The sequence below is a fragment of the Condylura cristata genome, unplaced genomic scaffold, assembly GCF_000260355.1.
Source record: "Condylura cristata isolate star-nosed mole 26May11 unplaced genomic scaffold, ConCri1.0 scaffold00005, whole genome shotgun sequence".
Taxonomy (NCBI): domain Eukaryota; kingdom Metazoa; phylum Chordata; class Mammalia; order Eulipotyphla; family Talpidae; genus Condylura; species Condylura cristata.
In genome coordinates this window covers 60,630,311-60,655,797 of record NW_004567106.1, presented here as the reverse complement: position 1 = coordinate 60,655,797, position 25,487 = coordinate 60,630,311, and the positions used below count along the sequence as shown (strand labels likewise).

At 48.7% G+C, this 25,487-nt stretch overlaps 1 long non-coding RNA gene across 2 annotated transcripts in view; it reads left to right on the top strand.

The window, feature by feature from the left end:
* LOC105853246 overlaps positions 1-10,926 on the top strand; it is a 63,457-nt gene extending 52,531 nt beyond the window's left edge. The window contains exons 5-6 of one of the 2 annotated variants that reach the window (XR_001145106.1): positions 7,277-7,447; positions 10,644-10,926. This is a non-coding gene — a long non-coding RNA (uncharacterized LOC105853246). Of the gene's footprint in view, positions 1-7,276; positions 7,448-8,632; positions 8,670-10,643 lie in introns of those variants that run through there. The other variant, XR_001145107.1, reaches the window with a different exon arrangement.
* The last annotated feature ends 14,561 nt before the right edge of the window (positions 10,927-25,487 follow it).

The following is a 25,487-nucleotide window of genomic DNA, read 5'->3' as shown; positions in this document are numbered from 1 at the left end:
GGTCAGGAGAGGTCTGCCTCGCCATGTGGTCACCTCCAGGGCAGGCGGGGATCGAACTCATGCAGAAGTGGCTTTAGCGTCTTAGTGCTGTGCTTTAACCCGCTGTGCCACCAGGGAGGGCCCACCTTTGCCTGTTTTTTAAGTTGGATTATTTGTTAGTGAGGTGTGGGGATCCTTATATATTTATGCAGATGAACCTCTTATCAGCAATGGCATTTGCAAATACACTTTTTGGGACTTAATCTTTTACAAACTACGCATGGTTTATGTGTTAAGTAAGACGTTTCTTCATCACCGGTGTAGTGGTGCCAAAGCCATGCACTGAGTGGACTGCAACCCACTTCATCAGGTGTCCTGCTGACCTTGGAGCGGCCTTTACCACAGAGATCGTTCTTGAACTCACATCTGCCCTGTCTCACAAAATCCCACATAAACACTTCCTTGTCCTTCATTCTGATAATACCAGACTGTTTCACTGAACTCCATTTCTGTCTGGGATATCGTCAGATATCCGATGTAAGAGAAAGATCTAACTTCTTTTCCTCCCATGGAGTTAGCCAGTTTGTGCTTGTCTGACTTTGCCAACTCTGCTGTCTTCTCCATCCGCATCGCCCACCTCAGTGCCCACCTGCCTCAGGCACTCGGCAGAAGCATGGAAGCTGAATTGGCCTTTCATGTTGGCTTTATTTTGAGATGTGCTCAGTCTCCCCAGTGGGAGAGCGGGCTCTTCGGGCCTCCGTCACACACTTCCAACTGTTAGAACAAGACGTTCTTTGTCGTCATCGTTTCTGTTAATGTTTTTTTTTTTGGATTTTTCCAGACATTTGCTGCCTCGTTTCTCTGTCCACTGAACTATTAAATAAGTGACCACTTCTCTAAAACGATTATGTTTTTGATTGACAGTGTGTTCGTTTCTGGAAAAAAAAAATTTTTTTTTTTTTAAAGGCATTTGTGTTTTCATTTTCTGGCCTAATGAGTACTGCATATTCATGTCGTTTTTAAATTCTGAAACTTTTTGGTCAGCGAGGATAAATTTCCCAGATTTCTTTTTTCATTAAAATTCAAGGCAATTAGAGAAATCCATCACAGCAAACAAATCACGCCACATGTTTATTCCGTAAAGACACAGTTTTTTTTTTTTTTTTTTTTAAACAGCAAGCAGTTTTTCAAAGAAAGGCTTTGCCTCCCCCTCATGAAATAAGACTTGCCCGGTGCCGTCTGCGCCCTCACTGGACAGATTCTTGAAAACAGATCATAACTGTGTGCCTCTTTGGTCAAACAAATCCTTTTTATGTAACCCACAGATCCTGTCCTCCCACCAATCTTTGCAGGAACTCTGTGCGCCCCACATCTTTCTGATGCCCCTCTTTGATGGGGCGACGGTGGGGGTGGGGGTGGCCCTGTGGCCTTCACACCTGCTGGGGCCCTGGCAGCGGTGCCCAGGGAGGGCCGGAGGCTGGTGGTCACGTGCTGTCACACACGGGGAGGGCACCCAGCCAGCCCTTTTTGCCTTTGTCTCTTTTCCTTACATAAACTGCCTATTTTCTACTTCACATGGGGGTGTTAGGCACTTCGGAGACTTTGTTCTTGTCACACCACACCATCTGTGGTGGCCCGGCATCCCAGACAGGTCCCCAAATAGGCCCAGTGTCCGCTGGCCGCACAGAGGGCCGGGCCTGGCTGCTTGGCCCCCTGGTGGGATCGGCCTCGCCGCTCACCCTCAGTGCTGTGGGTGCGGTGCTTAAAAAAGTTGAAATAGACTCTTGAGAATAAGTTTAGATTTGAAGAAAAGTTGCAGACAGTTCAGAGAGCCCCCCCGAGCCCCTAACTCAGTCACCCCTACTACTGACTCCTTATGATGTTGACTTTGTGACAGTCGGGCCAGGGCAAGTGAGGGTTCATTACTGTTAGCAAAAACCCACCCTTCCGGGTCCTCCCTGGTGGCGCAGCACTAAGAAGCTTAAGCCACTTCCGCATGAGTTCGATCCCCGCCTGCCCCGGAGGTGACCACATGGCGCGGCAGACCTCTCCTGACTGCCCGCTGCTCCCCTCAGCAGTGTACTTCGTCAGTCTGCCTGTTCTTCTGCTCCCCGCTCTGTCTCTGTCTCTGGTGAATCCTCTCACCCTCTGCATCTCTGGCCTGTACCCCAGTTCTGTATGAATAAATAAATAAATCATAAAAAAAAAAACAACAAACCCACCCTTACTTGAGCTTCCACCCTCGCCCTCCCCTGTCCCCAAGTGTCCTCGCCTTTGTTTCAGAGGTGTTTCAGGGTCAGCCAGCCCAGCGTGCTCCCTGATTACTGTCAGGACCCTGGGTTTCCTCTGGTCAGTGACTGTTCTTGCCTTGCCTCTGTGATGACCTTGTTGTGGCTGAGGAGTCCTGATTGGCTGTTTCATAGAACTCCCTCAGTTTGGATTTTTCTCTCATTAGCCGAAGGGGGTTTGGCTCCTGAGAGGAAGACACAGAAGGCCAGGTGACATTATCAGGTGTGTGACAGGAGTGTGTCGGCCCGGGCACCCAGCCTCCCTGGCTGGGCAGTACTGGCCCCGCCTCTCCATCACGGCTACCTTGCTGTGACTTGGGTGTAGCCGAGGGGCTGTAGACAACAGTGGGGCTGGGTTGGATGGTTTTGTGAATTGTCTTACCTGTCTGTACCCTGTGTAAACCACAGAGCTGTTTATTTTTTTGGTGCTTTGAATGCACGCATCTGTGTTGAAAGCCTTCAGGGTAATGAAAACCCAGGCTGGATTTGGAGTCGTCGGTGACTGCGTTGAATCTTTCTTCCCGTCCATCTATGTTGGGTTCATGGATTTTATGTTAAATCCCCATCCCGGGCCACATGGGCGCCTCCATTCAGCTCAGATGGCTGCACAGCTTGTGTTTTTTCTTCTAGCATAAGGAAGTCTCATTTCCCTCTTGCTGTTGGGGGAAGAAGTTTAGCAGAAGAACATTTCATCCATACTGAAGCTTATCAAATAAACACTGCAATGTATTTATTCTCATCAACTTGTTGGAGACCGTTCTGTGTGCAAAGTTATCTTAAAGCTGGATGAGTCTCGTGCTCTGTCGCTGAAGACTGGTGTAGCCTGTCAAGGGGATGTCCTTGAAACAACCCAAAATCTAGTGTTTCGGTCCATTGAATCGTCATACTACAGCCCTTAGGGGACTTGGGCTTCAACAACCCTTGTGATAGACATGCAGAAGCCAGACATGACCCATCCGGTCCGTCCGGCCCACATTTGCAGGCGTGTCATTACGGGGGACTGGTGGAAGGATATTTTCAGACACCTAGCACTTCGTGTTCCTTCTTATGGTGGCGAACTTGTTTAAGAAATGAGTGTGAGTGTATTTTGGCTTTTTCAATCTTACAGTCTGGTTAGGGGGGAAAAGTTCAAAAAATATATTTTTCAGAGGACTTCTGCTCACTTCCTGGTCACTTGGTATGACAACTCAAAAAAAGAAGAATGTTTTTAATCAACCACAGGGGAAATCCTTCCCTCGGCCCCTCAAATCTACTTTCAGTCTGTTAAAAGATTCCTAAACTGAAATAGGGGATTCCCACATGTGCTGTAATAAGTCCTTCTGAAGTTTTCATAGATGTGAACAGAGAGCACCTTAGGATGGCGCCTTGCTGGGGGGTGTGGGTGGGCTGTCCGCTGTGTGCCGTTACTTTGTTTTAATATTACTCACTCCTTTTTCTAAGTAGGGATGTGCGAGAATGAGAGCCGCTGAGCAGTTTAAAAAGAAATATAAAAAACCAATGTGTTGTTACTTGGTAGCTTAAAGAGACCTACCAAACGCCAGCTCTCTGGCTAGGCGCTGCCTCTTCCTTCTGCAGCAAGGATCACCACATCTACAGAGCCTCGGGGCTCCTCTCCTGGGGTTAACTCGCACGCTTCCTGCAGTTACATCCAGGCTGGTTTCTTAAGAGCTTGACTTATCTTCAAGAAGAAGAGACATGTGGAGGCGTTGGGGGGACCTGTTTGCTGCTCCCAGACCAGGGAGAAGCGCCATGCCACACCACGCTCGGCTGGTAACCGTGAGAAAGTGAAGTCACGGGGCAGTCCACCTGCACCCCTGGGCCCCACCTGCGCCACTGCGCCCCACCTGCACTGAGCGTGTGTGTAGAGCCTCCCCCTTGGGACAGAGTTCTGTTTCCACTTCCCCTAGAACGTGTGGTGCCCCTGCAAGCAGCCGGGAGCCTGCCATCAACTTCCCCTTTTGCAGGCTCCCTGGGACCATGAACCAAGTGGAAGTTCTCTGAACAAAGAAGAAAACTCTGAGCTGGAGCACAGGAAGCAGAACCCCAGGTCCCGCTGCCCGGTCCTCCCGCACCCGTCCTGTGCTCAGTGGGGCTCCTTCCCAGAATCAGCTCAAGAGAGGGGTGGTGGGGGAGGGGGGGAGGGTGTGCGGGGGGGCCAGAGACTGAGTTTCTCTCAAGGCATTTTTGGAGGTCAAATGTCCCACCCAGAGGACAGCAGACCCACAAGAATTTTCCTTGAGCTTTCCTGGCTCATCTTCAAGCCCTGGTGTCCCCCAAACTTAGCTAATAGAAATTTTATGCTTGGGTGCCAAGAAGACTCAGCACCTGTCAGGGCGCTTTAAACGGACTCTGTCTTCTGTTCCTCCTTTTAAATCATGCTTTTCCTCTATACCATACATTTTTCTCTGGCTCTAGAACTTCAGGACCATGTACACATTTAAACGCTGCATCCTCTCTGAGACTGTCCGGCACGCCTCAGGGCTCTAGAGTTATTCTGCAAGTTCCTGTCTTTTCAGGAAGGTGCTGGGTGGGCTGCTCTGGGGACTTCAGGCCTCACAGTGCAAAGGGGGTTTCCTCAGAGCCACGCTGCAGCCCAGAGACAGTTTCCAGGCTGCACAGCGGCTCTCTCTGCCAGGAGATGTCTTTCAGATTTGACTCTTTTAACATGAAGATGCAGGAGTAACAGTCCCAGTGTCAAGTTACCTTCTTTAACTTTTGATGTGGCCCAAACTCAGAGTTTCTAAAAGTGAGTTGCACACAGGGAGGTAATGTGTTTGCCTGAGGGCGGAAGCCCATCCTAGGTACTAACATTTGGTCATTCAGCAATTGTTCATTGGGTGCTCTTTCAGGCCAGGCTCTGGGATACAGAAATAAATGGAACTGGGCCCTCCCTGGTGTTGCTACAGGTTAAAGCGCAGACACTGCAGCACGAGTTCAATCCCGGACCCACATGGCGCAGCAGACCATGGAAGGTGCAGGAAATGGCAGGGTGTCAGGCCCTGCTGGAGGTCAGGCTTTTGGGAGGCAGCTACTCAGACACTTGTGAGCACGTGCTGGCATCTCGTTACAGTTCAGCCATGCAAGGGAAGGGGTCCCTGGTGGGTATGGGAGGATGACTCATTTTGGCAGGGGTATGTTAGAGGAACAATGAGTGATGAGCTCATCATTGAGTGTTTAAATCATTGAAGAGTGTCCTGTTAAACATCTTTAGACTCTTGTTGAAAAACTGTCAGCTGGCTAGAAGGTAGGGTTTTCCTGCACAAGTCTTTTTTTTTTTAAGATTTTATTATGCATACAGAAATGGGGTACAGGCCAGAGGTGCAGGAGCAGCGAGAGGACTCACAAGAAACAGAGTGGGGAGCAGAAAAGGCAGATCTACAAAGTACACTGCTGAGGGTAGCAGCAGGTGGGTCAGGAGAGGTCTGCCCCGCCATGTGGGTCACCCCCTGGGTGGGGATCGAACTCACAATGAAGCGGCCATGCTTGGCTTAGTTTTGCAGTGCAGTTCTCCAACCAGCTGCACCACCAGGGAGGACCCCTACGCAATTTCTTAATCTCCTTATAGTCTGTTAGAAAATAGCAGCTAGGGGGCCTCCCTGGTGGTACAATGAGTTAGGACACAGCACTGCAAGCGAGAAGCAGTCGCTTCAGTGCAAGTTCAATCCCCAGCCCCGGAGGTGACCCAAACGGCACAGCAGACCTCTCCAGGGTCAGTCACCTACTCGTCCCCTCAGCGTATACCTTGTGATCTGCCTGCTCTGCTCCCCATCTGTCTCTGGTGAATCCTCCCACCCGCCCTGCACCTCTGGCGTGTACCCCAGTTCTGTATACATAAATAAATCTTTAAAAGAAAATAACATTTAGGGGAGAAGAAAAAGGAGCGTGAGATCTGGATGCTGCTGCACCCTTCCTGCTGTGGCCCTGTGGTTCTGTTCTAGGCGTGGTCTGTTTCAGATGTGAGACCACAATGGCCAGCCATCAAATTTTCAGGGATCTGCTGGTGAAGAGCTTTCTAACCTAAACTGAGGGGAGTTTGGATCTTTGTCTTGAGGGCAATAGGGAGCCATTGAGGGAATTTTTAAAGCCCAGCCATCAGCATGAAGAGAGGATTAGTGGCAGCCCAGAGCTGGATGGTGGGGGAATAAGATGGCCGCCTCCTTCCCCCGAGCCCCCTCATAAGGTGTTGCTCTGAGACCGAAGCCTTGCTGCGGGGAAGACAAGGAAGAAGAGGGGGTGGGGTGGAATTGGAAGTCAGCAGTTGCTTTTTAACTTGCAAAAGTGGAAGTACGCGTAGTCTACTAGAGTTAAAAAAAAAGTCAGTTCTGGCTGTGGTGACAATGGAAAGGTGTCAGTGGAAGCAGCTGGACTGTCACAAGAACTCAGGGAAAGGTGCAGAGGCCCTGCTGTGGGCTGCTGTGCCCTGGCCCTGTCTTCTGGTCTCCATCCCCCTTTCTGTCCTCCGATGCCAGCACCAGTTCAGAGCTGGTGCCCTCTGACTGCTCTGGTTTGTGGGACTTGCCTCACAATCGGCTCTTCCTCAGAAGATCATAGGCCTCCTTCATAGTGTCTGCTGTGGTGGGACCGAGTTTTCAGAGGGGCGCCTGCCCCAGGAGACCTACCTGTGGGCAGGTGGCGGTCAGTCTGCGTGGTCCAGGCCATGCGGTGATTATGGCTGGGTTGCAAGAAACACCAGGGAGACTGACCTGGGAGTGATGACTGCAGTGGCTTGGCCGGGGGTGGCCACACACCTTTGTTTTCTACTTTTGTGTCTCTGAGGTCTTACTATTGTAGGGTCTTTTCTCGTCTCTTTGCTTGTAGCATTTAATCACTGGCAGGATAGAAATAATACTCCACAGTTACCTGGTGTAGGTTGTGTGGGTGTATTAAAAAAAAATGCATTTTTTGTCTATTTTCGATGTGAATAAAGACTTAGCCTCTTTGGTTTTTATTCCTATTAGAAGCCGATGTGCAAAATTAAAATAAACAATTCTCCCTTTTAAAACTGTCAGGCAGGTTGCAGAGACTTCTGCCTCTAAGAAGTCAGGAGGACGGACTTCGTGGGAGCGAAGGTGATGAGTAAGACACGCGAGCTTGGGAATGACAAGCGGGTGAGCCTTCATTCGGCCAGGAGTTTCCTAGGCAACCGTGTGTGCAGTCATTAAAGGATGAGAAACCAAGAGGTATGTGCTTGAAAATTTTAATCCTCACATGCACTTCTTGTCAGAGTGAGACCTCAGCTTTCATGTTTTCACTTAAAATAAGCAAACAGAAAAGGCCTAATCATTATGGGAAATACAATTACTGAAGGGTGTTACCATTTAACACTGTACATACGTGGCATCGCTGGCCTCCGTGGAAAGGCAGAAGAGGACATCCTGCTAGAAGTGACTTCACTAGCTGTGAGGTGATTTGGAGAATTAGCTCCCTTCCATGTGCTGGAATCTGAGCTCATCACCATCCCCAGACACCCCCATGTAGGGAGGAGGGAAGTCTACTAATCCCATTTCCTCTTCCAGTGTGCATGCTTGGATTTATGTGCCCAGATGGCCTGCTTGGTTCTGTCCCCCTTGGCCGGAGCTGAAATGCAGCACTCTGTGGCTTGAATGCCAGTGTGGGGGACAGTGAGCAGAAAGGAGGTGCTCCTGACCCACCTGTGCTTGCGATATCCCGCTACCACTGTCATCTTTTCTCTGTAGGTCCCACTTGGGTGACCTGCAGGATAGGCTAACCCTTTCTCCCAGACTTTGTTTGACCTGGATTTGTACTAAATTCCATTTTAATGAAAAGGTGGCTTGTTTGCATGCACCAGTGAGAGCGTTATGTGACAGACTCACTTTCATCAGTGGTATGACTGCCCGAACAGAACCAGAATACTAAAATATCAGCAGTGTGAACATTAAGGAGGGTGTGCAGTCCTCCCAGATCAGATGTTCTGTGGAAGCTGAGATTCAAAAATGACTTTCTGAGGGGAGAAAGGAAAAGGGGGGTGGCTCCCTCCTGCTCTTCACATGTGTGGGTTTTACCAACATGCCAGCTAAGAGCCACAGTGGTTGAATTAGTGCTGGGACTGCTAGTCGATTTCCTTCCACAGACAGCAGCTTTGAGATGCTCCTGCTGCAGAAATGTGGTGGGTTAAGTAACTGCACTAGGTTCCCAGGTCCACGAAAGGAATTAATGTTAGCAAGTCCTGATCTAGGACTTCTCCCCTATAGCAAAAGTGAACGTTGTCTCATCCTCAGAGTCCATTGTACTTAAACCTTCCAAAGTCCATTTGCCCTTGACTTCTTTGAGCCATGACAGTGAATGCAGTTCACTTTTTCCTTTGTTTTTTTTTTTTTAAAAGATTTATTTATCCTTGTATACAGGAACTGGAGTACAGAGATGCGGAGGGTGAGAGGATTCACCAGAAACAGAGTGGGGAGCACAAAAGGCAGCTATACTGAAATATACTGCTGAGGGAAGCAGCAAGCAGGTCTGGAGATTTCTCTGTTGCCCCATGTGGGTCAGTGCCCTGGCTGGGGAACCCTTGCATCACCAGGCAGGGCCTGATTGCTTCCTTCAATATGTATTTGAAACGTCAGGCTGTACTTTAGGAAGGGCCTTAAATTATTTTAAAACAAGATGGACAGTACCATAGATATAACATTCTTATTTACAATATCCACATTTCCACTTTTTTTTCAGTGAGATGACAGTTGATTTGTCAAAGTGCTTCATGCATTCACTCACCGAGTATGTCCAGTTTACTAGTTGCTATCAGGTAGCACTGGGGAGACACAAATTAAGAGCTGGTCTATTTTAAAGGTGCTAATAAGTCCAAAAGGAGAGACATGCACATAAATAATCGCTATAAGAATAGAAAATGCCTCTCTCGTGCTGTGTTTCAGGCACTGTTTGTTCTAAGTGCCTGAAAGTGCCTTGTAAGGCATTAGCTTTGAATCACTGATCAATACAAAGGCCCTGTGAGTTCTCATTATTGTTGTCTCTATTTTACACATGGACAAATGAAGGTCCAAAGAGGTCAAGTATTGTGCAGGGTCATACATCTTGTTTTAGTTGCACCGAAAATGCTATCTCTGGGATGCGCCACCGGATGGGGGAGCCCCCCTTGTTGGGGAAACTGGGGACTAGAGGTGTGGCTGTCAATGACGGTTCCCCAGAGGGCAGAGCCTGAACATGTCGATTCAGGAAGAGCCCAGTTTCCTCAGGAACGTTCTTCAGTAACACCAAAATCCGTATCACCCGTTCGTTGAGTCAGTTACAGAATACTGGAGGAGGGGAGCAAGCAAACCGGGGATGACGAGGACACAGCTGTCCAATTTTTGAGAAAATCTTTGTTTCTAATTAGTGTAAGATGATGATACGACGTGGCGTGAGAAAGTCTTAAGAGAATAGAGTAGGAATTTACTCAGATGCTTGAGTGTTGGGCACAGTGCGGGAGCCCTGTGATCCATTCTGAGATGAATTTCCCGGACACCGAGGTTTTGTAGGGGAAAACCTGTCGATCGAGGTAGTCAACTTATCAAGGTGGTCAGCCAGTGCTCATTTTGTATGAAGCATGGGGAGCATGGACTTCAGTCTTCCAGTCTGAAAATTGGCCGGAGCTGCCTACTGGGTGCATCAGCTGTTACACTGCTGAGAAGGTGGCAGCGGCCGCGCCCTCCAGACAGACTGCTCTAGCCCTCGCTGGGAGCTGGGCTGCTCCGCCTGCAGGTAACAGCCTGGCTGTGTGTGCATAACCCCCCAGGTAGCGGCTACCTCCTCCCCCACCATCCCCACTCTGGACTGATGTCTGTCCTGCCCCAGCCCCACTGGGTGGCCCACTACTGCCCTGACCATGGTGCTTTGGAACTTCCATTGAGCGCCATGCCCCCAGCCGCACATCTCCCCTCAGCTCTCCAATCCCTGGACGTTGCTCACTGCGCAGAGCCGTGAGCAGGAGGTTCTTTCTTTGGCCACACCTCCCCTTCTTGGCCACACCTCCCCTTTGGCCACACCTCCTTCTTTGGCCACACCTCCCGTCCGTCCCCCTGATCCCGCAAAGTCATCCCGGCCTTCCTGTGCTCTCACTGAGACCGCCGGACTCCTGCCGTGTCAAGCCACTTTGCTGTGCCCCCTCTGCTTGGCTTTGCACTCCTCTTGTTTTTACCCTTTTCCCCTCTCTCATTTCTTCGCCTTCCTCCTTATTTATAGCCCACGTTTTCGATCATGTTTGCCAAACCCCTACCTATCCTGACCACTTCTCCCCGGCTGGGCAGACGAGTACCAGGCCACTTAGGTTCTGCACACCGCTCCTGCACTGCCCTGCCATGCTGCGTTGTGCTACCCTGGCTGTCTGCCTGGGCCCCATCTCCACGGCGACTTTGTTCTCTCCAGACTTCTCCTGGCACATGCTGCTCTTGTGCAGTAGGACTCTGTCCCACCTGCCACCACGGAGCCCACCGCTGTCCCGGGCGTCTGGGAGCTGATGACTTTCCAGTTCTTCTTCTTCCACCTCCTGTGCTGTTCTGACTTACCTGTCTTTGCTGGTTTCATCTCCTGCCGACTGACAGCTGTCTAAAGGCAAGTATAGACGTCTATTTTCTGTTCAAGTCAGTGAAACCTTTTTAAACTGCTGTCCTCTGGCTTCTGCTGGAGGAAAATTGGGATCTATTGTAGCTTCCGGGCCCTTGACTCTCCAGCTGTACAGGAGAGCTAGCGTGGAAGCGAGCGCTCGGCTCTTACCGTAGCCAGATGCCACGCCAGACAGGCACACAAGTAGCCATCCCTCCCCTCGGCTGCTGAGCGGTTCTGCACGCTCAGAAAGTGTCCCCAAGGCTCAGGTCCACGTACATGCAGGGGAAAGTTTGATCTGCATTTTTCAGATTAGAAATGACCAGGACTCCCCAGCTGGGTCAGTTTTACAGGTCTAAAAGTGTGGGCTTTAGCGCACCTCACCATACTATTTGCAGGCCTGTGGGGGTGACACTTTGCCCCCCGCTCCCCTCCTCCGTGGGCCTCAGGTCTGCCCTGTTGCTGGTTCTCTGACCCGCCTTCGAGGGCTGCTGCTGGCTTTCTGTCGTTCCTTGCCAGGGCTGTGGCCCACGCGGCTTCCTCTGCGCGGCTCGTTGCTCATCCCGTATTTATTTTCTTCTCCTTATCTCTCTGCCTCTCACATATAACTATGGCTATTAAATCAACATTGTTCATTGATGGGTAAATTGCTTAGTTCTAGAATTGGCCGTTTGGGGATACAGAGGATGAGAGAAACCATCGGCAGGGTGACCCCAGCACAATAGCGAAGTCTGTGCTGAATGTTTTGTTGCGGGAGCCTCCGGTGAGCTTAGAGCACCCTGTAAATTGCTCACGGGACCTTACTTTACAGAGAGGTGGACTCACCGACTAGAGCTTGCTCACCGGCAAGTTGTTTAGTGGGGCGGCTGCAAAGCTCTTGCTGCCCTGTGCTGTGAGTGCAGTTCTTTCGCTCGCTGACATCGCCTGGTTGACCGTCAGCTGTGGAATTCACACATAGTCATGGTTGCTTGACAGACGGAGTATGGGCTCTGAGCCTGTGGCGAGGAGGCGCAGAATGAACTAGCTGCAAGCGCTTGCTGTGGGGTGTGGGGTGCTGGAATCCTTGCTCGGCCTGAACACCATGCTGCTTTATTGCGTTGATGATGCATTTACTGCACCTGTGACCATCATGCGTAGCATATTCTCACCAAAGCGCTTTATTTCTCCCCATTACTTTTGATAGAACCCACCTCAACTTTCATCACAGGTTGGAGATTTGAAGTGCCTTACATCTAGAAGAGGAGATAGTGGCAGGGTTATTTGTCAGTTCCAGAGGCTGGAAGCCTGAGATCAGGGTGCCAACTCGGCTGGGTTCTTGATGAGGACCCTTTCAGGATTCAGATGACCTTGTACCTGTACTCTGCAGGAGAGAGCGGCAGAGAGCCTTCCGCTCATAAATGGTCCTCACCCCACTCCTGAGGGTCCACTGTTATTCCTGATCACCCCCCAGGACCCTCCTCAGGTTGCTGCCAATTTGGGGATTAGAGCTTCGAGACCTTGGTTCTGTGGTCGGGGGCACATAGAGTCTATAGCTCTGGGTGCTCCAGAACAGACTCCCCCACTGGGAGCTGCAGGCTCAGAGGCCTCAGGGCTAGGTGGCTGGATTGGGAGCAGCTCTGTGGGTGTCAGAGTCGTTGTGGAGCAGAACAGGCCCCAGACAGAACAAGACATTTAGAAATGAGATTGTAGAGATTGTAGAGTACCAGGGCAGAAGCATCTGTTCGTGTAAGCCCCAAGTTGGTGGGAGGGTAGGTTTGATCCCCAGGGGTGTGGGAGACTGTGGACCAGAATCAGAACAGGACTTTCACTTTCCAAGGTCACCAAGGTGGATGCTGGGGGCCAGGAGCGGAGTGCGGCGTGGGCTTGCTGAGTGGGTAGGAGCTGAGAACTTGCTAGGTCCAAGGGGGTTGGAGGCGCTGGCCGCATCCTGGGCACTGGAGACAGAGCTGGCGTGTTTTGCTGACCTATTGGTAGTAGGGTGTGGGAGAGAGAGACAAGCCAGTCATTCCCCGATCAGTAGTTTAGGCCGAGTTTTTGGTGGAGGGAGGTGCTGTTTACTGGGAGAGTAGTCACATGAACAGGAGGTGATGGCGGTGTCCAGCAACCACAGTGATTTGGCCACACTGACGGTTCAGGTTGTCGGCCACCATGTCCAGTTGGAGCCAGAGCAGTGTGTCCAGAGTGGCCTGGGAACGTTCTCTCCACTCCCGAGGGGGAAGGAGGCACTTACAGAGCTCCAGATTCCGGAAGAATGCTGAGTGAGTTTCTTCGGGAGTGTGGGTGGGGAGCAGCAGCACAAGATGAAGAGATAACGAGCAGAAATACTTGCGAACAGCAGCCAGATCTGTGGCTGAATCACAAGTGTGACGTCTTGGGGAGCACAGGCTGCGCCTGGCGTGGGGTGGGCTCCCTGGCCTGCCCCCCCGCCCCCATGGTCAGGGCAGCGTGGGGAAAGGGCAAGGCTATGAAGGGGGGATGTTCCCAGTCCTAGGTGAGACGAATAGGCACCTGCCACCCACAGAGAGGGGGCCGGCCAGCGCGTCCCAGGCCCTCAGTGCAGCTCTGTGATGGGTGATGGAATGATCACCTCACCACTGACCTTCTGCGTGGTTGTTGTCTGTCTGTAGTGGGGTGAAAGTCATATAACATACATGGTCCACTTGGAAGTGGATGGTTCTGGGCTGGCACCATCAGGGGCCCAGACGTTTTCACCTTCCCAGAAAAAAGCTGTGCTCAGCCTGTGGCTGCTGACCTTTAAGTCAGCAGGAATGAAGGACAATTAGCCCTTCGGTGTCCCCGTCATACCCACACATCAGGTGCTCAGAAGCCACCTGGGGCTAGGTGTAGACTGGTGTAGGCACGGAACATTGTCATCGTCACAGGATGTCCTTCGGGGTCCCAGTGCTGCAGATGACATCTGTTCACACACCAATGTGTGTGTCTGTATATCTATATGGATGTGTCTCGAGATAGAGAGTTGGCATAATATTGTGCAGACTCTCCTGCAACTTGTTTTTTTCACCTATCAGGGAAACTGTTAATTTAGCATGATCCACATGCACCATCACGCCAGGAAAAATGTAAAGCAGAGTGCGTAATGAGACCGATTTAGCAGATGCAAGCCGCTTTAATTTCAGATTTTAGAGGTAATTGCAACACAGCTTCCATGCTTGTTCCAAATTTAACTAAAAATTTACTTTTGGAAATGCCTGCTCAGGCTTGAGTGTGTGAAGACGACTCAGGAGATGCAGTTTAAGCTTCGTCGACTGAGCTCACCCTACACGCATTTCCTGTTGTGCCTTGCTTTGTCATCTTCTTCCTCCTGCCCAGTGTTCAGTGGACGGTAGCTACTTAGGCACCATGTGCTGTTGAAAGTGATGTAGAACGTAAGTTCCTTGGTTGCACAGGCCACATTTCACAACATGGTGTGTTTGGCCCGAGTGTGGGACATTCCGCTTTGCAGGAGATTCTCTCAGGCATTGCTGCACTAGACGCTTCCTTCAGATAATTTCTCTTTCAGTGCAGTGGTTCTTCCACGTGGGACAGGGCTTTGCCCAGAAAGACTTGCCAGAACTCCTGGGAGTTGGGCAGAGAGCTTGCCCCGCACACCCACCCCCTCCCTGCAAGATTCACACCTTTCCCTCTAACGATGAGCGTCCTCCAACTGTCTGCTGAGAATTCGCATTCCATGGCCAGTTAATTGGGGAGGAAATGGGTGCTGCTGAGGCTGGATGTTACCAACACGCTAGCTGGGGATGCAGCACCAACCCAGGGTCTCCTTCAGGGTGGGTCGAGAGGCTGGCAGGAGTCAAAAAAGTAGGCTTTTTAAAGATTTATTTATTTTTAATGCATACAAGAACTGGGGAACAGGCCAGAGACAGTGTGGGGAGCAGACCAGGCAGATTGACTAAGTACACTGCTGAGGGGTGCAGCGGGTAGGTCAGGAGAGGCCTGCCGCGCCATGTGGGGGTCGAACTCTTGCTGCAGTGGCTGCAGATAGCTTCACAGTGCTGGGCTTTAATCCATTGCACCATTAGGGAGGGCCCCACTTACACTTTTTAAAGTGACAGATGGACTACTGGAGACCAGCCTTTTGGTGCAAAACAGGATGCATTTCTGTTACCTTGTGTGTGAGCAAGTACCTAATCTGGAGGGATTCGCAGGAAACAGAATAGTTCCCTCTGGGGAGAGAACTGGAGTCAGAGGCAGAAAAAAAAGGCAACAGTTTACTGTATGTCTTTTCCGTTTCTTTTTGTAGCGTGTAACTATGTGCTTGTATTACTTTGGTTAAAAAAAAAATCTAGATAAAATTTGGGAAAATAAAGCACATCTTTGGAATGTGTCCGACGCAGAGTAGATTTCAGGAGGTTAAAGGTCACTTAGAACAGAGGGGGCAGCTGCACAGAAGGGACTGGGCAGAGCCGGCCAGATGAGCCCTCGCTCCCGGCCCCCAGCCCTGGCCACCTCGCCACTTCCCACAGCCAAGTTGATTTGCAGCAGTCCAGGCGATTGAAAATGATGTTTCTGCCATAAAATTAATACGTTTTAGAAGAAGAAAATATTCTTGGTATTGAAGGATTTTTCCATGTAACCTCCTTGACTCTTGTTGGGCACAGCTTAGAAAATGTTGATTTTAAACTCTTGGAAATAATTAGCCCAGAAAGATGAGATTGCAGAGAGATTGTTCTAGGTCTGGGGCACCCTGCTTCAGCTCCAGGCTTTGAAGAAGATGAATACTGGTGTTAATTGAGTTTAATTTGAATAGCGGAGCACCCCCGCCTGTTCAGCGCAGGCCGCCCACGCTAGTCACGTGTGTGCTGAGGACACGCCCCGCGGCCCACGGCGCTCCCTGCCCCGCTTTCTCACCGCTGCACGGAGTGGCGGGGAGGCCCAGAAGCAGGGCGTGGGTGGTCGGGACAGGGCCACTTCCAGGAGACCGTGGCATCTCAAATGGAGTGCCCAGAGAGTGCAAACGGAGCGTTGCTCTTTGAACACTGAACCCTGTCATTCAGCACAACTGATTCTTCATTAAAGCAAGTTGCTAGAATCTGTACTTTCTCAGGCGAGGAAACGAAGGGGAAGCTGACTAATTGGGGGGAGACTGTCCCCTAAACTGTCTGCGATACCAAGGAAATCTTGGCCGTGGATGTTGAAGACAAGCTTCCTGGGGAAGGGAAATGTTCAGGAGAGTTAAGGACCAGCATGCACAGGCCGCCGCAGCATAGGGCATTAGGAGCGGATGCCAGCCTATGTGCCTGGTGTTCAGGGCCATGTGGTGTGTGCAGATCGTTACCCCTGCAGGAGGGAACGTGGAGTGAGAACGGGGAGTGAGCTGTCACCGGGTTTGTGGCAGAGTCTGCTGATATCCTCCAGTATCCATAACTTTTTTTAGATTTATTTATTTATGCATACAGAACTCTCTCTCTTTTTTAAGATTTATTTGCTTATGCATACAGAACTGGGGCACAAGCCAGAGGTGCAGGGGTGGTGAGAAGATTCACCAGGGACAGAGTGAGGAGCAGAACAGTCTGACTGAGGAAGTACACTGTGGAGGGGAGCAGTGGGCAGGTCAGGAGAGGTCTGCTGCATCATGTGGTCACCTACGGGGCAGGCGGGGATCGAACTCATGCGGAAGTGGCTTTAGCTTCTTAGTGCTGTGCTTTAACCTGCTGTGCCACCAGGGAGGGCCCTCTCCCTCTTTTTTTAAGATGTATTATTTATTTATGCATAGAAGAACTGGGGTACAGGCCAGAGGTGCTGGGGGTGAGAGGACTCACCAGAGACAGAATGGGGAGCAGAACAAGCAGATGGATGAAGTACACTGCTGAGGGGAGCAGTGGGCAGGTCAGGAGAGGTCTGCTGCCCCATGTCTGTCTTCACCACCCCCCCCTCGGCCAGGGATCAGATTCGTGCTGCAGTGACTGCAGAGAGCTTCATAGTGCTGCCCTTAAAGCCATTGTGCTATCCGGGAGGACCCAATAAGAGGGCCCCCATAACCATTCTTTAAGAAACCCCAGGAGGAGATGCAAATTAAAACCACAATGAGATACTACCTCACCCCAATGAGAATGGCATATCTTCAAACAACTAGCAACAACAAATGTTGGTGAGGATGTGGAGAAAAAGGAACTCTCCTGTACTGCTGGTGGGAATGCAAACTAGTACAACCACTATGGAAAACTGTTTGTGGAGGTTCCTCAAACTGCTAAACATGGAGCTTCCCTACGACCCAGCAATCCCACTCCTAGGTATCTACCCAAAAGACACAAAAACACTGATTGAAAAAAGATACCTGCACCCCCATGTTTATTGCTGCTTTATTTACAATTGGGAAAACATGGAAGCAGCCCAAAGGCCCAAAAGTAGATGACTGAATAAAAAAGATGTGGTACTTATATACAATGGAATATTTCTCAGCAACCAAAAAAGAGAAACACATGTCTTTTGCAGCAACTTGGATGGAGCTGGAAAAATCATGCTTAGTGAGATAAGCCAGAAAGAGAAAGAAAAATACTGGGTGGTTTCACTCATAGCAGGAGTATAATGGACCAGGCGAGAAAAATAACAAAAATAATGAACAACCATATACCAGAGACATTTTGTGGGGGTGGAGTGGGGAATGGGATCAAAAACGGGGGTGGGGAGGGAAGTGCACGGGATTATGGTGATGGCACACGGGTGACTTGGTGATGGGAAACCCGTGGGGATTAAAATTGAGATGGGAAAAAAAGTGTCCAAAATGATGTAAAAATAAACTGTTATTAAAAAAAAAAAGCCCCAGGAGGCCAGGAGGCCTGCTTCATCATACCCCCTGGTGCTCGGCAGCTTTGTGACCTTGAGACTAAATTCTGGCTAATGTTAGGTCTGTTTTCCTGGGGCTCTTCTCATTCCTCTGCCTGGAACGTGATTCCCTGCATCTTGGGCCATGAGGTCGAGTCCCACTTGGAAGGGCAGAAGAGCAGTTAGGTGCCTGCTGGTCTTCTTGCTCCCACCTGAGTGGAAATGAAGCCTCTCTCTGGTAAGCCACGCTGACTTTGGGTTTCCTGTCATGGTTAGCAAATAGCCTGATGGATGGAGGTCCCAGATCGGCTAGGCCAGTCCACCTTTATCTTACTTAAGACTTCTAATAAGCCCAGCAGCTAGGTATTCTTGCTCCCTTTGAATGGATTAGGAGACTGGAGTTAAGTAAAAATTAGGCAACCCAGCCAGATAATAGCCATTTAGAGCTGGCCTCGGCTCCATGCTTCGGGGTGGCCCAGAGCTCCACCCTGGCGCTGGTGGTGAATGCAGGGCCTGGCGAGGCGAGGCGGCCTGGGGTTTGTCACCATACTTGGCAGAGTCCCAGTTTTGTGGATTTTTGAAAAAGACGTTGGGTTTTCAGAGAAATTCACTTGTGGCTTTTTGAAAGTGACAAACATGTTAACTGTTTTTCAGCCAATAATACTTATCAGAGAAACTTGACTTTTTTTTTTAAGTTTCAAAGAAACCTGTGCTGTTCCTCTAATTCCAGTATCTGCTTCGTTGCCATCTGCCCATTGGCACATTTCTATGAAAAGAGGATAGTTTGAAGAGAGATTTTGCATTTCATTTTCTTTAGTTAGACCTACACTGGAGAAAACTGGTTAGTTTGAAAATTTCTCCTCATTGTGCAACTCTGGAACATTCCCGTATCTGTTAGGTGATCATACAGAACTGGGATAATCATTGTGCTGTAACTTATTTGGGTTGTCATTCAGTGGCAGGCAGCCTCTGCAGCCTTTAGATGCCCAGCACACACCTGAGGTGTGGACAGCCTGGCAGGGAGTGCCTGGAGGGCCGCGGGGCCCAGCGAGTCTGGGGAGGTTGGTAAAACCGGGCCTGGTGCAAACGACAAGCTGGCAACAGAGCCTGCGGTGGAGACAGGCAGCTTGACTCGATGCCAGCCTTCCGGCGGTGCCCTGGGTGAGACTTCAAGTCCATTCCCTTCTGTCCTCTCAGAATGAGCTCTTAATTAGTCACAACAGCAGCCCCTGAGCTGATTCCTGGGACAGTTGGACCTGCAGGATTTGTTGTGTGCAAAATAGGATTCAGTGTCAGAGAAGTTAGGAAAGATGCTGTTTTCTCACACAGCTCCTAGACCTCCTCCGCATTACATGCTTAACTTTTTAAAGTATGAGATATTCAGGTGTTGATTTAACCTTGTTTAAATGAATCTCTAAAATTCCCTTGAAAATGGAAATTGCCTTTTTTTTTTTTTTTTAATTAATGCCCTTGCAGAATTGCTTCATGCCCTTCTTGGTCTCAGAAATTGCTATCCTGATAGAGTTCCTGAGGAAATGCAAGGGGTGAAGCAAACGGCTTGAGGCTTTTCTTGGTGTTGCCAGGTCACATTCTCCATAAGTTCATTGGATGCCTGCTCGTTTAGTTCACGGAATCCAACTTTGATCTTCAGAAGGTCCTTTGAAGTTATCTGTTTCTGCCTCCTTATTTGCTGGTTAAAGAAACAAAGGCTTACTTCCAGAAGTCCATGTCACTTAGCAAAGGCCAAGCAGCTGATAGGTGAGGAGCGGACAGTGGGGCCACGGTCCAGCGGGCCTCAGTCCAGGTGGAAGTGACGGACATTTTCATTTCCCACGTTTAGTGCATTCTCTAGTGACAGCTCCAGATTGGGGTGCAGAAGCAGGGGCAGAAGCGCTGGTGTTTGATTTCCTATCTAGGTTTGGGACAGGTCACATGAGCCAAAAAGGGGCATCTAAGGAGGTCCAGGTGGTGCTCTGTGAAAGAGGACAGCAGAGGAAAACAAGAACCCAGAGCAGAAATACTCTGAAAAATCATTTCATTTGTGCAGCTAAGAATGACTTAATGCTATGCTCCAGTGCAGGAGAATATAGAAAGTGACTTACTTCCAGAGTCGCCTAAGGATGAACACATAGGCAACTCAGCAGACAATATGGCAGTGATTGCCTTATTTCATGGGCTGGCTGCCTCAAACCCATCAGGAGTCCTCATTAGCTGCCAGAGGTAACACTTTTACCTGTTTCTTATGGAAATTAAGGGGTTAGCAGGAATGATTTTGAGTCTTTTTTTTTTAAATAATAGTTTATTTTTACATCATTTTGTGCCTTTTTCCATCTCAGTTGTAATCCCTGATGGGCTTCCCATCACCCCATCACCAAATCACCCGTGTGCCATCACCATAATCTAGGGCACCACCCTTCCTCCCCATCCCTCCACCCTATTTTTGATCCCATTCCCCATTTCACCCATGTAAAATCTCTCCGGTATATAGTTGCTCATTATTATTATTATTTTTTCCTGGGTCCTTTATATTCCTGCTGTAAGTGAAACCCTCCAGTATTTTTCTTTCTTTTCTCGCTTATTTCTCTAAACATGATCCCTTCCAGCTCCATCCATGTTGCTACAAAAGGCATGCATTTATCGTTTTTGATCACTGAGTAATATTCCATTGTGTATATGTACCACATCTTTTTAATCCAGTCATCTACTTTTGGGCATTTGGGTTGCTTCCATGTTTTTCCAATTGTAAATAAAGCAGCAATGAACATGGGGGTGCAGGTATCTTTTTGTGTCTTTTGAGGAGATACCTAGGAGTGGGATTGCTGGGTCATATGGAAACTCCATTTTTAGCAGTTTGAGAAACTTTGATTTTTGGAGATTTTTTTTTTTAAAACCGGAGATTTTTTTTTTTTTAACCCAGTGTGTTGACATCATTAAGGTCCAACTCATTTTACTTTCACTAGACTCTCTTTGGTCAAAGTTAGTAGACACTAGTTCCTTGACTCCTTATCTGAAATTGGATCCTTCTATTGTATGAGAGGTTCTTTTTCTGTCTTATTTATGAAGTGTCAGATTCTCATCTGTCTTGAATTTTTGTGGGGTCAAATCTTGAGTGTTTTTCTCTTGTTCTTAGAAAAGACTACCTGTGGCATTCCAATGAAACGTACTGTTTATCTCTCATGACCAAAGTCTGCAGATTACATGCAGAATAGCTGCCATGCACTTGACCTCAGAATACATAGGGGCTAAGTTTGTTTTCTTGATAGTGCCCAGAAGAAAAAAAAAAAAAGAGCAGAAGCTTGTTTCTATCAAATAAGAAACTCTAGTTCTACTAAATAAGTCAGAAAAAATTAGAATGACCAGCTCTGGGCAAGGTCTCCAAAGTCTCTGGTGGTGTCTGTCATAGCCTCTGTTTAAGAGTTAGAAAAGAAATTTGCCTTCGTAACCAAGACAATAGCAGTCAGCATCTGTTGAAAACATCTGATGAGTCTAGGTTAAACCAAACATGCTTAAGATGACAGAGTGAATGTTATTTCTAAAAGTAGGGAGGCCCTTTCTCTAGCCCCTCCCCCCCACACACACCCAGGCTAGTGTGCTTTTAACAAGTGCTAAAGAAATTTTTGTGATAACCATGTAAAGCATTATGTGTGAATTTGATTTTGTTGTTGTTGCTATTTCTATAGCACTTTCAGGTTCCTTGAGAGGAAGGTGCTGAGATTTTCTGCATCTTCCTGCCCTCTCCTCCCCATACAAGTCCTTCATTATTATCAACATCCCTCAATAGAGTGTGCATTTGTTATAGGAGATGAACCTACTGCAGTATACCACAATTAACCAAAGTCTAGGTGTTGCATGTTTTCTGAGTTTGGATAAATAGATAACATGTATTCATCATTACAGTATCATATAGCATCTTTTCTTTTTTTAAAAAAAGATTTATTTATCCGTACAAAACTGGGGGGTGCAGGCCAAAACCCAGAGACAGAGTGGGGAGCAGAACAGGAAGATTAACGAAGTATTCTGCTTTGGGTTGCAGAGGGCAAGACAGGAGAGGTCTTCTGTGGTTAGCTTCTTAGTGCTGCGCTTTAACTCGTTGCACCACCAGGGAGGGCCCCTTTCTGTGGCTCTTTTCATTGGCCTAGAAAATCCTCTGCTCTACCTGTTTGTCTCCTTCTCTCCCTTCCCCTCCTGGTAACCTTGGCGACCACTGATCTTTAACTGTATCCACACTTTTGCTTCTTCCTGAGTGCTGTGTAGTTGGAATCATATGCTATGTAGGTGGTAACTATATTTTGAGTCAGGTATTCTTCCTCTTATTTTTTGCCACATGAGGTCCCAGCATTTCGGAGGCTTTTATGTGAGGAAGAAAACTTTTCTGATTTTTGTCATGCAAGTAATTATTGTGAAGATTTTACAGTCTGGGAGGATAGGCTTTTTTTTTTCTTCCTAAAGATTTATGTGTTTATGCATACAGAACTGGGGTACAGGCCAGAGGTGCAGGGTGGTGAGAGGATTCACCAGAGACAGAGTGGGGAGCAGAACAGGCAGATCGACGAAGTACATTGCTGAGGGGAGCAGAGGGGAGGCTGGAGAAGTCTGCTGTGCGGTGTGGGCCACCTCCAGGACCAGGGATCGAACTCGCACTGAAGTGGCTGCAGCCAGCTTGCAGTGCTGCACCCTAACCCACTGCACCACCAGGAAGGACTCAAGATTATTATTTTTTTGACTATGATGGATTTTTCTGCTGAAGTGGGTCAGGGAAAGAGGAACACACATTGGTGCTCCTGGCCTCTGCCTTTCCCCTGCTGGGTGCTTGCTCTCGCTCCACGAAGGCCTCACAGGTGTCCTGGGCATCCTGGAAGACATAGTTCAGACAACAAGGAGAAACCTTGTTTGACCCTCTCCTCATACAGACACATTCTCTAGAATCCTTGTCCACAGTTTTTAACCTCAATTTTGTTCCTCGTAATCGCTCACCCACATTCCTGTCTTGTTACAGACAAGGACTTCCTCGGGGACAGGGCCTGGGTGTCTTCACTGGGGTGGGGCCAAGCAGCGTCTGGGGCTGAGGAGTGTCTGGAACATAGAAGATTTTCAGACATTACTTGTGGGACTAAACTTATCCGCCCTGGGAAATGTTACGTTACAATTTCTTTCCATCATCGTAGCGTGACTTTGTGTTTTTAACTCCAAAGTAACTCACCACCAGCTCTGGAGAAATGCATGCGACTCGTTGTCATTTTTAATTATGTCTATGAATTTGCTAGAGTCTGGTCTTCACAGCCACACCGCTTAGCTCAATCTCTTATTGTATAATATCTGTGTGGTGTGTTGCTCATGATGATACAACTGAAACTCTGAACTTGAGACGAGACTCTCCCATTGCTTTGTAAATGAGAGATCTTTGAGTCTTCGTGGTGGGAGGGTTATTTCACCTGAGAGAGACGTGGATGCTAGTGCAGTGTTTATTCGGAAGGCGGAATAAACACCTTTAGTGGAGTGTGGAGTGACCGGGGTGGTGGCTCCACATGCAGTTAGAGCCCAGTTATGCCAGAAACTCTTGTAGGCCACAGAGTGCACTCCTCTGCCAACCCCACCCTCTGGGGGCAGAAACTGGGTTATGTACGCGTTGCTGCTGGCCCGTCCCTGATTGTTTGAGGGCAGCAGGAAGGCAGTGGCGTTAATGTCTGAAATCCTGCCTGCCACACGCCCTTCCTCTCCCGTCCACCTCATGCGAGTGGCACAGCCTCCAGCAGAGAGAAGCCGAGATGGGCAGCCGTAGCAAGTTTAGCAGGGAGCTTAGAATCGGGGCACGGGTGTGTAGGGGAGGGGCAGGGGGACATGGCAGCGTGATGCCTCGTTGACAGTTCAGCCTTCATCTTTGAATCGTGAAATATCCAGAGAGAAAGTTTTTGGGAAAGATTTAAAATTTTGGGCAAAGTAACTGTCCTGCTTGAACGAGGATAATTCTTATGGAAGGGAGGTGGTTGATGAAAGGTCGTCTTGACCTAGGGGCACGTGTGCAAAAGACCTCGCGATGGCACGCTTTTGTGGCTGCTGCTATATGTGAAATAGAAGACGCCCATGGCATTGAGCAGTACTAAAGACTAAAGTCAGCACAGTGGTTTCAGCTCTTTTTTTTTTTTTTTTTTTTTTTTTTTTTTTTTTGGGTCGGTGGAGGATTCAATAGTCCTAAGTTAGCTTTGGAGATGACATTGCCTGGAATCCGGTCTCAGTCTGACTAATAGATGGTGTAATGGGTGTGTGTTTTATTTGCCAGTAAAGCTGATAGAGATGCAGGGGTGGAAGGACTTGGAACATCAGGCCTCTCCTCTTGTAGATGAGGAAGTTAAGATGCAGAGAAGAAAGCCAGGTGACGCAGTAGGACTGGGGAAAAGAATCAGGTTCTATTTCCCTCTCTGCTACTCCAGGACTGTTCACGGCAGTGTCCTCTCCCAATGAAGGGACTTCTCTGGAAACGCACGTCGGTGGTAGGGTACTTTGAGCCCTTCCCGGTACCTCCAGGAGAGAGCCTCTAGGGGATGGAGGTGCTTTCAAGTATCATTTCTAGAGAGGCATTTGATTGCATTGATCACTAAGGCCCCGGATCATTTTTCTCTTGTGAAATGATATTTGGTTTGTCTATGTTGCTTTTCTCCCCAAGGTGTTTCATAAGTGAGTCCCTACTTTACATGGATTGTTGGTTCTGAAAAACCTTTGTGTAGGGCCAGTTCTTAAAATTTGTAAATAGGAAAAGTAAATAGGATTCTGAGCCTTCAGCTGACGATCATTTGTATTAACACAACCCCAAATACAGCATCTAGGAGCAGCAGCGTCTGACTGGAAAAGTCATCACCTTCTTTGGGATACAGTCCTTGGTCCACTTTCCTTGGGCTCTTTGTAGCTGTTGTATGCTAAGAGCTCTAAGACCATGGTCAAAACCAGAATAGAATAACCCGAACAAAATACCAACCCTTCTTAAATTGTCAGATGCAAGAAGATAAAACAGAACTAGAAATAACAAAAGAAAACTGCCTTTTCCTATAAAAGTCTGACATAGCCAGCGCTGTGGATTTTGCAACCCCCAAGCACTGTGAAATGAGGACCCCCCGTTGGGGTCCCCCAGGAACTTCTGACATCCTGCCACGTGTAACTGCCCTCTAGGTGTTCCGCCTATGGTTCTTAAGTGGTGAGAAGTGCCACACACCGAAAACCGGGGTATTGAAAGAAACTGCCTGTAAAGTGGGAAATCTCACCTCAGAAGGGAGTCCATGTGTATTTAAACGCAAACATGTGTGTGTGGGTGCACGCACATGTATCGAGCAGATTAATGGAAAAAATAAGACCGGTGTGTTAAAACATCTGAAAGATGTATATGCAAGAAATCCCCTCTCTCGCTCCTGTCTTCCTCCTCAGCCAAGGCTTACCCTCTAGTTAGATTTCATTCACAGCCTCACCATTTCGCTGCCAAAGCTTTTATACCTCCCTGTAAAGTAGAATAGTGATTGTTGTATCCCTTGGGTAATGTGTAATCAGTGGTAATGCCCAGCATCCTGTGTGTAGAAAATAAAAATCAAGCTAATCAAGGGCAGAGCTTTTTGTTTGATTTTGCAGATGCTCCCTCCCCCCGAAAAGTGAAATTTAAATCGTAAAGGGTCATCCTTAGTAGTCTGTAGTTTTCTACAGGTTTGCTTAAAACTTAGGTCTAACTACTTGTAGTCAAAGAAACCTTCCCCTTGCTGGCTCTACTCGGATGAGGGGAACCGTATTCGATGTTTCTGCTTCATTTGGTGCATTGTCTAAAATAGTTCTGCGTGTGATTCTCTCTGCAGCTGGGGAATGGACCGGGATGGTCGTTAGGATTTGATTTAGTAGCATTAGTAGTTTCCA